Here is an 11,241-nt window from a genome sequence, read left to right on the forward strand (position 1 = left end):
ATATTCCTAGTATACAGTAAAATAACAGAATCTTACAAACATGTAGTGAAAAAAGAAAAAAATATTTGCTGTATCATCACTTGGAATGCCACCTTAATCCCAAACTCTAAGAAGACCCATTCACCTTATTCACAGAAATCCATATTTTTTTTTTTTCCCTAGGTGGTATGGAATGTTGAGTTACAATTGCTTCCGGTGTTTAGTGATCTGAGCTATGTGTTGACTTTTGGTGCTTATAGATTTATTACAAACTATAGTTGCTAGTATAAGTTTCTTAGTCTTTGTGACCTTCATATATACATAGTTAGCCAGAAAAATGAGCAAGCAATAAAATAAAACCAACAAAATGCCCTCTTATGTCCAGAACAATTGAAGAGAAACACTTCTCTGTGTCAGAGACAAGAAGCTATCTCCAAAACTATCTCCTCTCCATAGTGGAGAGTTGTAGCTTGAAACTGAATACTTAGGCAAGAACTGTATTTCCCAGTTCCCTTGCAATTATGAATGATTATATGATTAGTCCTTCCCAGTAGATAGTAAATGGAACTGACATACACTATTTCTAAACTAAGTCTTTTAAGAAACCAATGTATCTCTTCTATAATCTCTTTTTCCCAACCCAGTGACTGAATCTATTGCAAATGATATCCTCTGGGATAGCTGAGCTGTAAAGAAAGAAGGAACTAGGATTCTTACAAAACCACACTGAAGAGAATGGTTCCATCAGCCTAAACTATCACCAAGAATTGTTTTATGAGAAATATATATATATTATATTTATATATATATATATATATATATATATATATCAATATATATATATATATATATTATTATTCTGGGTGATGCCTATTGGAATTTACCACCGCATCCTTTCATGTCTTCGCTAATACATCCTCTCTCTGCTGCTGATTGCAAAGCCTCTTTAAGTTTTCCAAAGATCTTAATGTCTGTACAACTATCCAGGATCTTTTGTAACTTGGCCTACTTTCAAAGTGAACAGAAACGCTTTGCAGGTATTTGAATATGCCTCTTAGGGTTGGGCTTCCCTGGTGACTCAGATGGGTGAAGAACTGGCCTGCCAATGCAGGAGACACAAGAGACAAGGGTTTGATCCCTGAGTCAGGAACATTCCCTAGAGAAGGAAATGGCAACCCACTGCAGTATTCTTGCCTGGAGAATCCCATGGACAAAGGACCCTAGTTGGCTAGAGTCCATGGGGTCACAAAGAGTTGGACATGACTGAATATGCTTACGCACTTGGGTGGGGGAATGAAGGGACAGGGATTCTTATAACTGCTGGCACACAATAGAAATCTTTTTATTGGAATAATAAATATGATAGGAATAATACTTACTGACAGAGTGATGAAGAATCTACCTGCCAGTGCAGGAGATATAAGAGACATGGGCTTGATTCCTGGGTTGGGAAGATCCCCTGGAGAAGGAAGTGGCCTCCTGTTCCAATATTGTTGCCTGGAAAATTCCATGGACAGAGGAGCCTGGCGGGTTACAGTCTGTGTGGTTGCAAAGAGTCAGACACGGCTGAATGACTGAACATGCATACAATGCACATAGATGTATAGTGATTTTTACCGTGTCTTAAGGTGGAAATACGTTCCCTTGAATTTAACAAATATTATTTGCTGTGCCCATGAACATTCATTGACAGGTTTGATGAGATAGCACATCCTGCTTTCCTTTTTCACACAGCAAATGCTAGTTTCATGGAACAAGTGTTTTAAATGAAAATGAATAGGTAGGAAGTAAAACTAAATTGTAAATCTAGGCCCATAGTTGGATAGTTGACAGCTGCATGTCTGAAGGGAAAAATAGTCAATATTTTCTGTGATGATAGATTGAAATGAGAATAAAATACAGCTGGATTTCATCAGATATTTCTCAACAGGATACATTTCCCTCAGACTTAAAAGAAGTATCTGGAGGAGTATGGAGCTTTAGATTATTCATCAATCATAAATTATATTGTTTTTATTTGAATATAAATATTGGTAATTTTTATGCATGCAAATGGGTATTTCAGAAATAAGACATACATTGCTAAATACTGTTTGTAATAGATTCAGGCTTGCTCATTTGTAACTATGTAATTACTCCTCTGAGCTTCCACCAAAACAATGTGCTTAATTCATATTTCTTATAAGATTAGAAAAGATATGGCCATACCCCAGTGACCTCAAAAACTGTGATTTTGAAAAGCTCTGCAGCCACTTTCACTTTCACTTTTAGGGCTTCCCTTGTGGCTCAGGTGGTAAAGAATCCACCTGCAATGTGGGAGACCTGGGTTCTATCCCTGGGTTGGGAAGATCCCCTGGAGAAGGGAAAAACTACCCGCTCCAATAATCTGGCCTGGAGAATTCCAAACAGTCCATGAGGTCACAAAGAGTTGTACACAACTGAGCGCCTTTCACTTTCACAGTCACTTAGAGTTTCTTTCAGTTATGTCATGATTATGTTCAGATACATGCTTACACAGTGTGTTTTAAATAGTATCCAAAAGAAATAAGACCTCATTTATGAAGCATAAACCACCCTTTCATTAACATTAGATAAGTTTAGTTTATTAAATAAAATACATTTGTAAATATTTTTTTTTATGTTTTTCATGCAGAATTTTATGTTTATTTTTCCTATTTTACTGTGTGTGATATTAAAATTCCTGTTAGAATATCGACATCTATAATGTGAGGGAAAATTTTTCTTAATTACCTGTAAACAAGAGAAACTCATGCTGTCAGACTGCAAATGTGAAAGCTAACGGCAAAGATTATGTTGGTATTCATTGCTCTAAGGACAAAGACTGAAATTTAGCCTGGCTCACAAACCCTCAATCATCTGTTCTCCATCTGCCTCACAGGTCTCATTTAGCATTATCCTCTCACCTCATGCTCTATGCTGCAACTATTCTGACCTCTTTTCAGTTCCATCTTGAACATTCCAGGCTATTTAGCTTGTCTAAAACTTTCTTTCCCTGTTCATCCACTGCATTCAGCCCTTATCTAGTTGAATCTTACTTTCTGTCAGATCTTAGTGTATAGTCGCTTCCTCAGGAAAGCTTACACTAGCCTCCATATATAAGTGATTTTCACCTGATGTGTACTTTATCATCATGACCCTCTCCTTCATATATTGTATCTTATTCAAACTGTTATTTGTTTGTGTGATGCTCTGTTGAATATTATTCTTTCTTGCTAAGCTGGAGGCTACGTCATTTTTGGTCATATTTATATTTTCATCACTTGAAAAAAAAATCTGTTGCATATGGCTAGAGCTGAATAAATATCAGTTAAGTGATGAATGAATGAATGGAAAAAGTAGGTTTTATTTGTATCAGGATCAATGTCTAACAAAAAGATTGGACATGAATTGAGTTACTGATGATGTTTTAAAAATGTTTTAAGTTACTATAGTACCTCCCAGGTGGTGCTAGTGGTAAAGACCCGCCTGCTAAGGCACGTTAGAGGTAAGACATGCCGGTTTGATTCTGGATCAGAAAGATCCCTTGGAAAAGGGAATGACAATCTACTCCAGTATTCTTGCCTGTAGAATTCCCAAGGACAGAGGAAACTGGCGGGCAACAGTCCACTGGGTCGTGCAGAGTCAGACATAACTGAAGCATGGCATGGCAAATCACTATGAAATAAAATTCCATTTTCAATTAGGCTTTAAAGGGAAAAAAAGATGCTTCCTTTCTAAACTTTGATAAATTTCAATGAGAAACATAGTAGTAAGAAAAAGGCAAAAGGTAAGTATAATATTTAGAAAGACAGGATTTCAGCATTTTTTACACATTCTTAGTTTAAAAATATGCTTTCATAGTACCAATGATCTTACAAGCAAACAAACAAACAAAAAAGAGATTACACAAAAAAGAAAGAGATGAAGAAGAAAGGAGGAAGAGGAAGGGTGAGAAGAAGTTGCTCTTGATAGGGAGTCAACATTTGGATGAAGGAATGACATAGTGAAGAAGGGAATGAATCTGGATGAGCTATTTTTATATTGGTCCTAAAAACTAAGAGGCAAATCAAACTCATTACTGCCTTAAAGAAACAGAATAGAATTTGGGGCACTCAAACTATAAAACCATGTTTAAAAGTGATGAAGGAGTGCTAAAAAAGGAGAGAAAAGAGAGGAGAAATTATGAATTATGTGTATAATGTATACTCAAATTGCAACTGACCCATATACAGACCTCAGGGGCACAACAAAGGTTAAAATCACTGGACTGAATTTTGAGCGTATGTCCAAGAGACAAAGATTTCAGTTTAAGTGCAATCAGGTTAATTGTCTGCTAAAACAAACCAACACACACAAATATCAATACTGTTTGGTTGAATGTAACAGAATCTAGAGTCTCTAAACATAGCATTAAAAATGCCCAAGATACATCTTAAACTTATTAAATGTATGAAGAAAAAGGAATATATGACTGGATTTCAAGAGGAAAGGCAACAGAAAAGTCTACTTAATGAGGAGCAAATAATATCAATGAACACTTTGCAAAATAATATATGCATATGGCCAGTAAGTTCATAAATATAATCAACAGTGTTAGAGAAAAATAAAATGAAAATGAAATCTCCTATTGAGCTAACAGTACAAAGAAATATGAGAAAACTATCACATGATCAATAGAATAAAAATAAAAAATTCCTAGGGATAAATTTAACCAAGAAAGTGAAAGATTACAAGACTTTAAAACAGAAATTGAAAAGATACAATTGAATAGAATGATACCCTATGATTGTGGATTATAATAATTAACATTGATAAAATGTTCATATTACCCAAATTAAGCAATGGATTCAATGAAATCCCTATAAAATTTTTATGGTATTTTTCATGTAAACAAACAAACAAACAAAATTAAATCTATGGAACCACAAAAGACCTTGAATAGCTAAAGCAATGCAGTAAAAGAATAACACAGCAAGAGGGACTACAATTAGTGATTTCAAACTATACTACAAAGCTATAGTAATTTAAACAGTATGGAACTGGCAAAAAAATAAACACATAGAACAATGAAGGAGAATAGGGAAGCCCAGAAATAAGCCACTGTATGTATAGTCAACCTAATATTAGGCAGGGGAATGAAGAACCATCAAGGGAGAAAGGATGGTCTCTTTAAAAAATGGTATTGGGAAAAATGGGTAATCATATGCAGAGAACTTAAATCAGACCCTTATCTTATACTACTCAAAAAATTGAACTCAAAATAGATTAAAGACCATAAAATGAGAACTGATATCACAAATCCCTTAAAGAAAACTTAGGGAAGAAGCATTTTGACTTTGGTCTTGGCAATAATTTTTTTCAGTTATGACACCAAAAGCATAGACAACAAAATTTAAAAAAATCAACTAGTGGGATTGCATCAAATGAAAAACTGCGCAGAAAAAGAAAAAATCAACAAAATGAAAAGGCATCCTACAGCATGGGAAAATATTTGCAAATTGTGTATTGAATAAAGACTTATAAAAACTCATATATCACAACACCAAAAAAAGACAATTTGAATAAAAAATTGACAGAAGACCTGAATAGGCATTTTTCCAAGGAATATATACAGATGGCCAACAAACACATAAAAATGTATTAAACATCACTAATCATCAGGGAACTGCAGATCAAAACCAAAAAAATTAGATACCACCTCACACCTCTTAGGTTGGCTATCAACAAGAAGATAAGAGATAACCTGTGTTTGGCTAGAGAAAAGGAAACCCTTGTGAATGGTCAGCCCCTGTGGAAAGCAGTATGGAGTTTCCTTAAATATTAAATATAGAACTGTCCTATGATTCAACAATCCCTCTTCTGAGTATGTATCTAAAATAAATGAAAATAATTGAAAATACTTCTGTAATCCATGTTTACTGCAGCATTATTCACAATAGCCAATATATGTGGAAACAATGTAAGTGCCCATCAACAGATGAATTGGTAAAGAAGATGTGGTATATATATTCATACAAAGTGATAGTATTGAGCCATGAGAAAGAAGGAAATCCTGCCATTTGCAACGTGGATAGCCCTTGAGGGTGTTATGTTATGTGAGGTAAGTTAGAGAAAGGCAGATAAGTATAACATCACTTAAACATGTAATATAAAAAGGGTAAATTTGTAATAACAGAGAATAGAAGTGTGGTTATCAGGGGTTAGATAGTGGTGGAATTGAAGAGCTGTGGTTTAAGAATACAAAGTTGCAACTAGTAGATAAGTAAATCCTGGAGGTCTACTGTACAGCATAGTGATTACAGTCAACACTTCTGTATAAACTTCAAATTTGCTAAACGACTAGGTCTTAATTATTCTCACTACACACACAAAAAAGATAATTATGTGACATGGTAGAGGTATTAACTAAGACAATGACGGTAATCATATTGCAATGTACAAATGTATCAAGTCAACAATTTGGACATCTTAAACTTACACAATGTTATATGCTAATTATTGTTCAATTAAACAAATGATAATAGTGAGTGGCTGAAATAACTCAACTGATAGAGTGTTAGACTGAAGATCTAAAGGTTCCTGGTTCAATCCCAGGTTTCAGCAACTATTTCTGATTCTTTGAGCTTCCCCAGTGGCTCAGATGGTAAAGAATCTACCTGTAGTGTAGGAATCTCAGGTTCAATCCCTGGGTCATGAAGATCCCTGGGAAGAGAATGTCTACCCACTCCAGTATCCTTGCCTGGAGAATTCCATGGACAGAGGAGCCAAGCAGGCTACATTCCATAGGGTCACAAAGAGTCAGACAACACTGAACAATTAGCACTTTCGAACAAATAATAAAGACTGAGGATACCAAAACTGGCATGGATGTGGAGCAACCAGAATTCTCAGACATTGTTGATGAGAGTGTAAAAGTATATAAACCCTGTTAAAATTTCTGAGTTATTGATAAAAATAAGCATATTCCTATCATTTGATCTATCAACTATAATTCTATTAGCCACATTAAAAAAATTATATTAGCTTTGTTTATAATATCCCTAAACTGAAATCATCCCAGATGATCAGACATGCATTTTTTTTATTCCTTAGGCTTTGAAAATTCCTTAGTAAGCTTGATATTGATCAGAACTCACTATATAAGTTTAGTGTTTTATCCAAAATAATTCTGATTAAACAGTGCATGTTCAGAATTCTCAAAAAAATATTTTTTCTCTTTAAAATTATGTCTCAAGGAATCCTGCTTAATGGAAGTTTATGTGTAACAATATAGAGAGATGAAAAATGAAAATCAGAAAGGAAGGAAGGGAGGAAGGAGAGAAGAGAGGAAAGAAAGACTAAATGATGAGAGGGATAGAGAAAGGAGGGAAGAAAGGAAGGAATGGAAAGGGAGGAAGATCAGAATGTAATTAAATAGATTTAATAAAGGTAAACTTTTAAGTATAATCACATAAATAAAAAATATAGTTATTACTCACTATAGGATGTTATGTTTCATGAACATGATTGTCTTCAGCAATTTGCCCCATGGTAAAAGACATATGGGCAGTCTTTGTATAGTAGATCTATTTAATTCTTGATCCTAGAAAAAAATATATTAAGAAATGCTCAGAGTTCTTCCACACAGAGAAATTCCAAAATTATAGCATACCTAAGCTCTTTAGAATATTGCTATTTTAATCCTTGTTGATTTTAATAGGAAAATCTCTCCATAATTCTCATCTTTGTGCTTTTCTCATAAACCCACAAAGATTCAAATGAATTCTAAATCTACCTTGAATGCTAAGAAACAGATTTCTGTTATTTATGCTAGGTTACTTAATCCCTCTTCCACTAAATATCAGTGAAAAATCCAACCTGTTTTTTTCTTTTAAAGAAACATGATAATAAAAATAATTTTTCTAATGCTAAATGTACACAATCATCTGAAACTTTGAATGTTTCAAGAATTTTCCCTATGTAAAAAAAGATAATATCCATATTTTATGGGGTTTTATTTTGGTTGGGAAGCTAATCAGTCTAACAGACACACACACATACACACACACAATATTTCTGATTGTAAAAAGTGTGAAGAGAGTAAAATGATATGATACATAGTGCTTTGGAAGTACTACTTTAGATTTATTTGGTGTTCAGTCTGTAACTATCTGAAATATTGACATTCTTATTGATACCAACCATATGAATATCCAGGAGAGTACATTTTAGGCAAGTTGAAGTGTGAAGGCTCTAAAGTGTATATGAACTTGATGTAACTTTAGAACCACCTGAAAGCCAGGATGGTGGAAGTGGATGTAGTGAAGGAAAGAGTGGGGTGTGGTAAAGTTGGAAGGATAGACAAGTTCATGAAGGGACTAAAAGGCCATGGTGAAGAATTTGTAAATTTATATTTTTTTCATAAGTACAGTAAAAACCTATATTTTATGGTAACTCTTGGGCTTGTCTGGTGTCTCAGACAGTAAACAATCTGCCTGCAATGCAGGAGACCCAGGTTCAATCCCTGGGTTGGAAAGATCCCCTGGAGAAGGAAATAGCAACCCACTCCAGTATTCTTGCCTAGAGAATTCCATGGACAGAGGAACCTGGTGGGCTACAGTCCCTGTGGTCACAAAACAGTTGGACACGACTGAGTGACTAACACAACACATTGTAAAAACCACTGACAAATGTTCATTTTCTAAATATTATTATTTTACACTGTGTATTAATGTGTAGATAAACATGGAAGTCAAAGTATAAAGAACAGTAAGTAACATTAATTGTAATCTAGGCAAGAAACAATAAGGTCTTGGAAAAGGATTTTTATAAGAAAGAGAGAGGTGAGTGGATTTTGGCTTTAAGTTCTGAATAAAATCCAAGACTAAGTTTGGATCCTGCTTATGTAATTATCGACATCTAAGTTGAGCTATCAAAAATGCAGTCATATATATATATGAGCCAGAATCTCTAGGGAAACACAAAATTAACTCTAGGAGAGTTAGACAAAAAACAATAGAAATGTGGGTTAGAATTTTATTATGGCAGCCAAAAACAAAATAAGCACCCAAAATTAATTCATGTATAAGTTTTTTAAGTGGGGATATTAACACTTAGAAAAAAATATTACAATCCTATTCTAGTCTTAATTTATCAGACAAGACATTACCTTTTAAAAATGATCAAAGCAGTGGAGAGTTAAAAATAAAATGAGAAATACTAGAAGAAACTGAGGACACAGCTTAAATGAATAGTATCACAGTGGTCATATTTTCTTTTTAATATTTTGCTTTGTCTTAAGCAAAATTTGAGGGTAGATTTATGGGAGGTACATACTAAATACAATATATGCTACCATAAATAATTAATATAAATAATTACATTAATCTAAAGTATGTGAGTACCTCTTGCACAATTTATTTATCAACCCTCTCCTCCCTATCATGGATTATTGAGTCACTGATACTATTTTAAAGACTGTTAAAGAATTTGTCACCTACTTCGAAAAATGATACAGCCTATATATAGGTTTATCAAATAGGTTATTATTCAAATTGGAACCTATTTGAGTATAGAGGAAGCTTTACTAATGTTTGGACTTCCCAGCTGGCTCAGATGCTAAAGAACCTGCCTGCAATGCGGAGACCCTGCTTTGACCTCTGGGTGGGGAAGATCCCTGGAGAAGGTCATGGCAACCCACTCCAGTATTCTTGCCTGGAGAATCCCAGGGACAGAGGGGTCTGATGGGCTACAGTCCATGGGGTCGAAAGGAGTTGGACAGAACTGAGCAACTAACACTTTCACTTTTACTTTACTAATATTTAAGATGGAAAAACAGTCATAGTATAGAAAATAGATCAGGATGCATGGTGAGTCTTCTTGTAAATGATGAACCAACACCACCCTCATATTGCTTTTTTAATCCTCTTAACTCTTTAATCCTCTTCACCTCCAACCCTCTGTGCCAACCATATTTTTGAACATCATGTGGACAATATTACTCCTCCTAACTAATCCACTCTAGCCCCTTTAAACTGTAGTAAGCCAGATCTGAATGTAATCTTTTAGTCTTTCTATTTTAGAATCCAATGCCAGAGATAGTTGATAACTTTTACCTTGACTTTAGCAGCTCCCCACTTAGTGTGAAGAGACCTAATATTTTCCTGAACCATTTCTGTTTTGCTACATTTGCTCAGTAAAGTTCCAACTCAGCTTCCTTCCAGAAATACAGGTATCCATACAATGCTGAGTGATAACCATATAACTTTAACTTTAACATTTAAAGATATCAAGTGTAGAAATCCTTAAGTCTCTCTATACTAATCAGCAACCCTTTGATATGTTCTGTTATTCTTCTCTTTCATGTGTCTTCTGACAACTCCTGTAAAACCACCACTGATAACATTGGGCTAAGCTGGAGTAAATTTTTTCTAAGGACTGACTTTGAAAATATAAAAATACCTTTATTTCATTGTATATTCCTGGAAGAATACAAATTTTCTTCATTTTGGGGGTAAGCTCTTTACTTGAGCCCTTGTTTTTGTGGGGTTTTTTTTGGGGGGGACATTTTCAAATATTATGCTGAAGCATGATTTCATCAGTAGTTTCTCTTAACCTATAATTAAGATCACCTTCACATTTTATTATAAATAAAAGGAAAATAAATATCTTACTCAGATTCTCATATATTGTTTCTCTTCCAGGCAAGTTTTTTTTTCTTTTCTTTTCTTTTTTTTATTATTATAATGTATCTTGATCTCCTCATTTCTCATTTCTTTCACAATCTACTAGCCAACATCTGCCTCAGTGAAGTCAAAGAAGGTCCTGGCGAGGTTCCCAAATTGTATATTGCTTACTTCATTCAATATATACTTGGTGAACAACCAACATGTTCCAAGCACTGATGAATTGCTCAGATTAAATCAATGTTGGAAAGAAGAAAAGAAGCACACAAGCTTGTATTCTACCGGGCTAAATAGACTTAAAAAATCAATGAACATACTCAGTAGATAGATTATGTTATACGTGAGGAGTTGGTGAGTGCTAGTGTGTGTTTGTGAGTGCTTAAAGAATAAAATATGAAAAAAGGAGACTATGGTAAAGGGGATCAGAACTGGCCTGGGAGGTGAATCATATTTTTTAATTGAGTGGCCATGAATGACTTTATTGAAAAAATGATACTGAAAAAAAGGAAAGAAAATAGCTACATGAATTTGCAAAGGGACCATGCGTAGTAAGTTCAAGGAATGTCAAAATGGTCAGTGTGGCTAAAGCAAGGGTGAG

The 11,241-nt window shown here is 34.4% G+C and overlaps 1 non-coding gene across 1 annotated transcript; it reads left to right on the top strand.

Annotated features, from left to right (window-relative positions):
• Positions 1 to 6,509: 6,509 nt before the first annotated feature.
• TRNAF-GAA lies at positions 6,510 to 6,582 on the top strand. The gene has a single exon. It is a non-coding gene; the product is annotated as a tRNA-Phe (tRNA).
• The last annotated feature ends 4,659 nt before the right edge of the window (positions 6,583 to 11,241 follow it).

This window comes from Cervus elaphus, chromosome 25 (assembly GCF_910594005.1).
Source record: "Cervus elaphus chromosome 25, mCerEla1.1, whole genome shotgun sequence".
Classification (NCBI taxonomy): domain Eukaryota; kingdom Metazoa; phylum Chordata; class Mammalia; order Artiodactyla; family Cervidae; genus Cervus; species Cervus elaphus.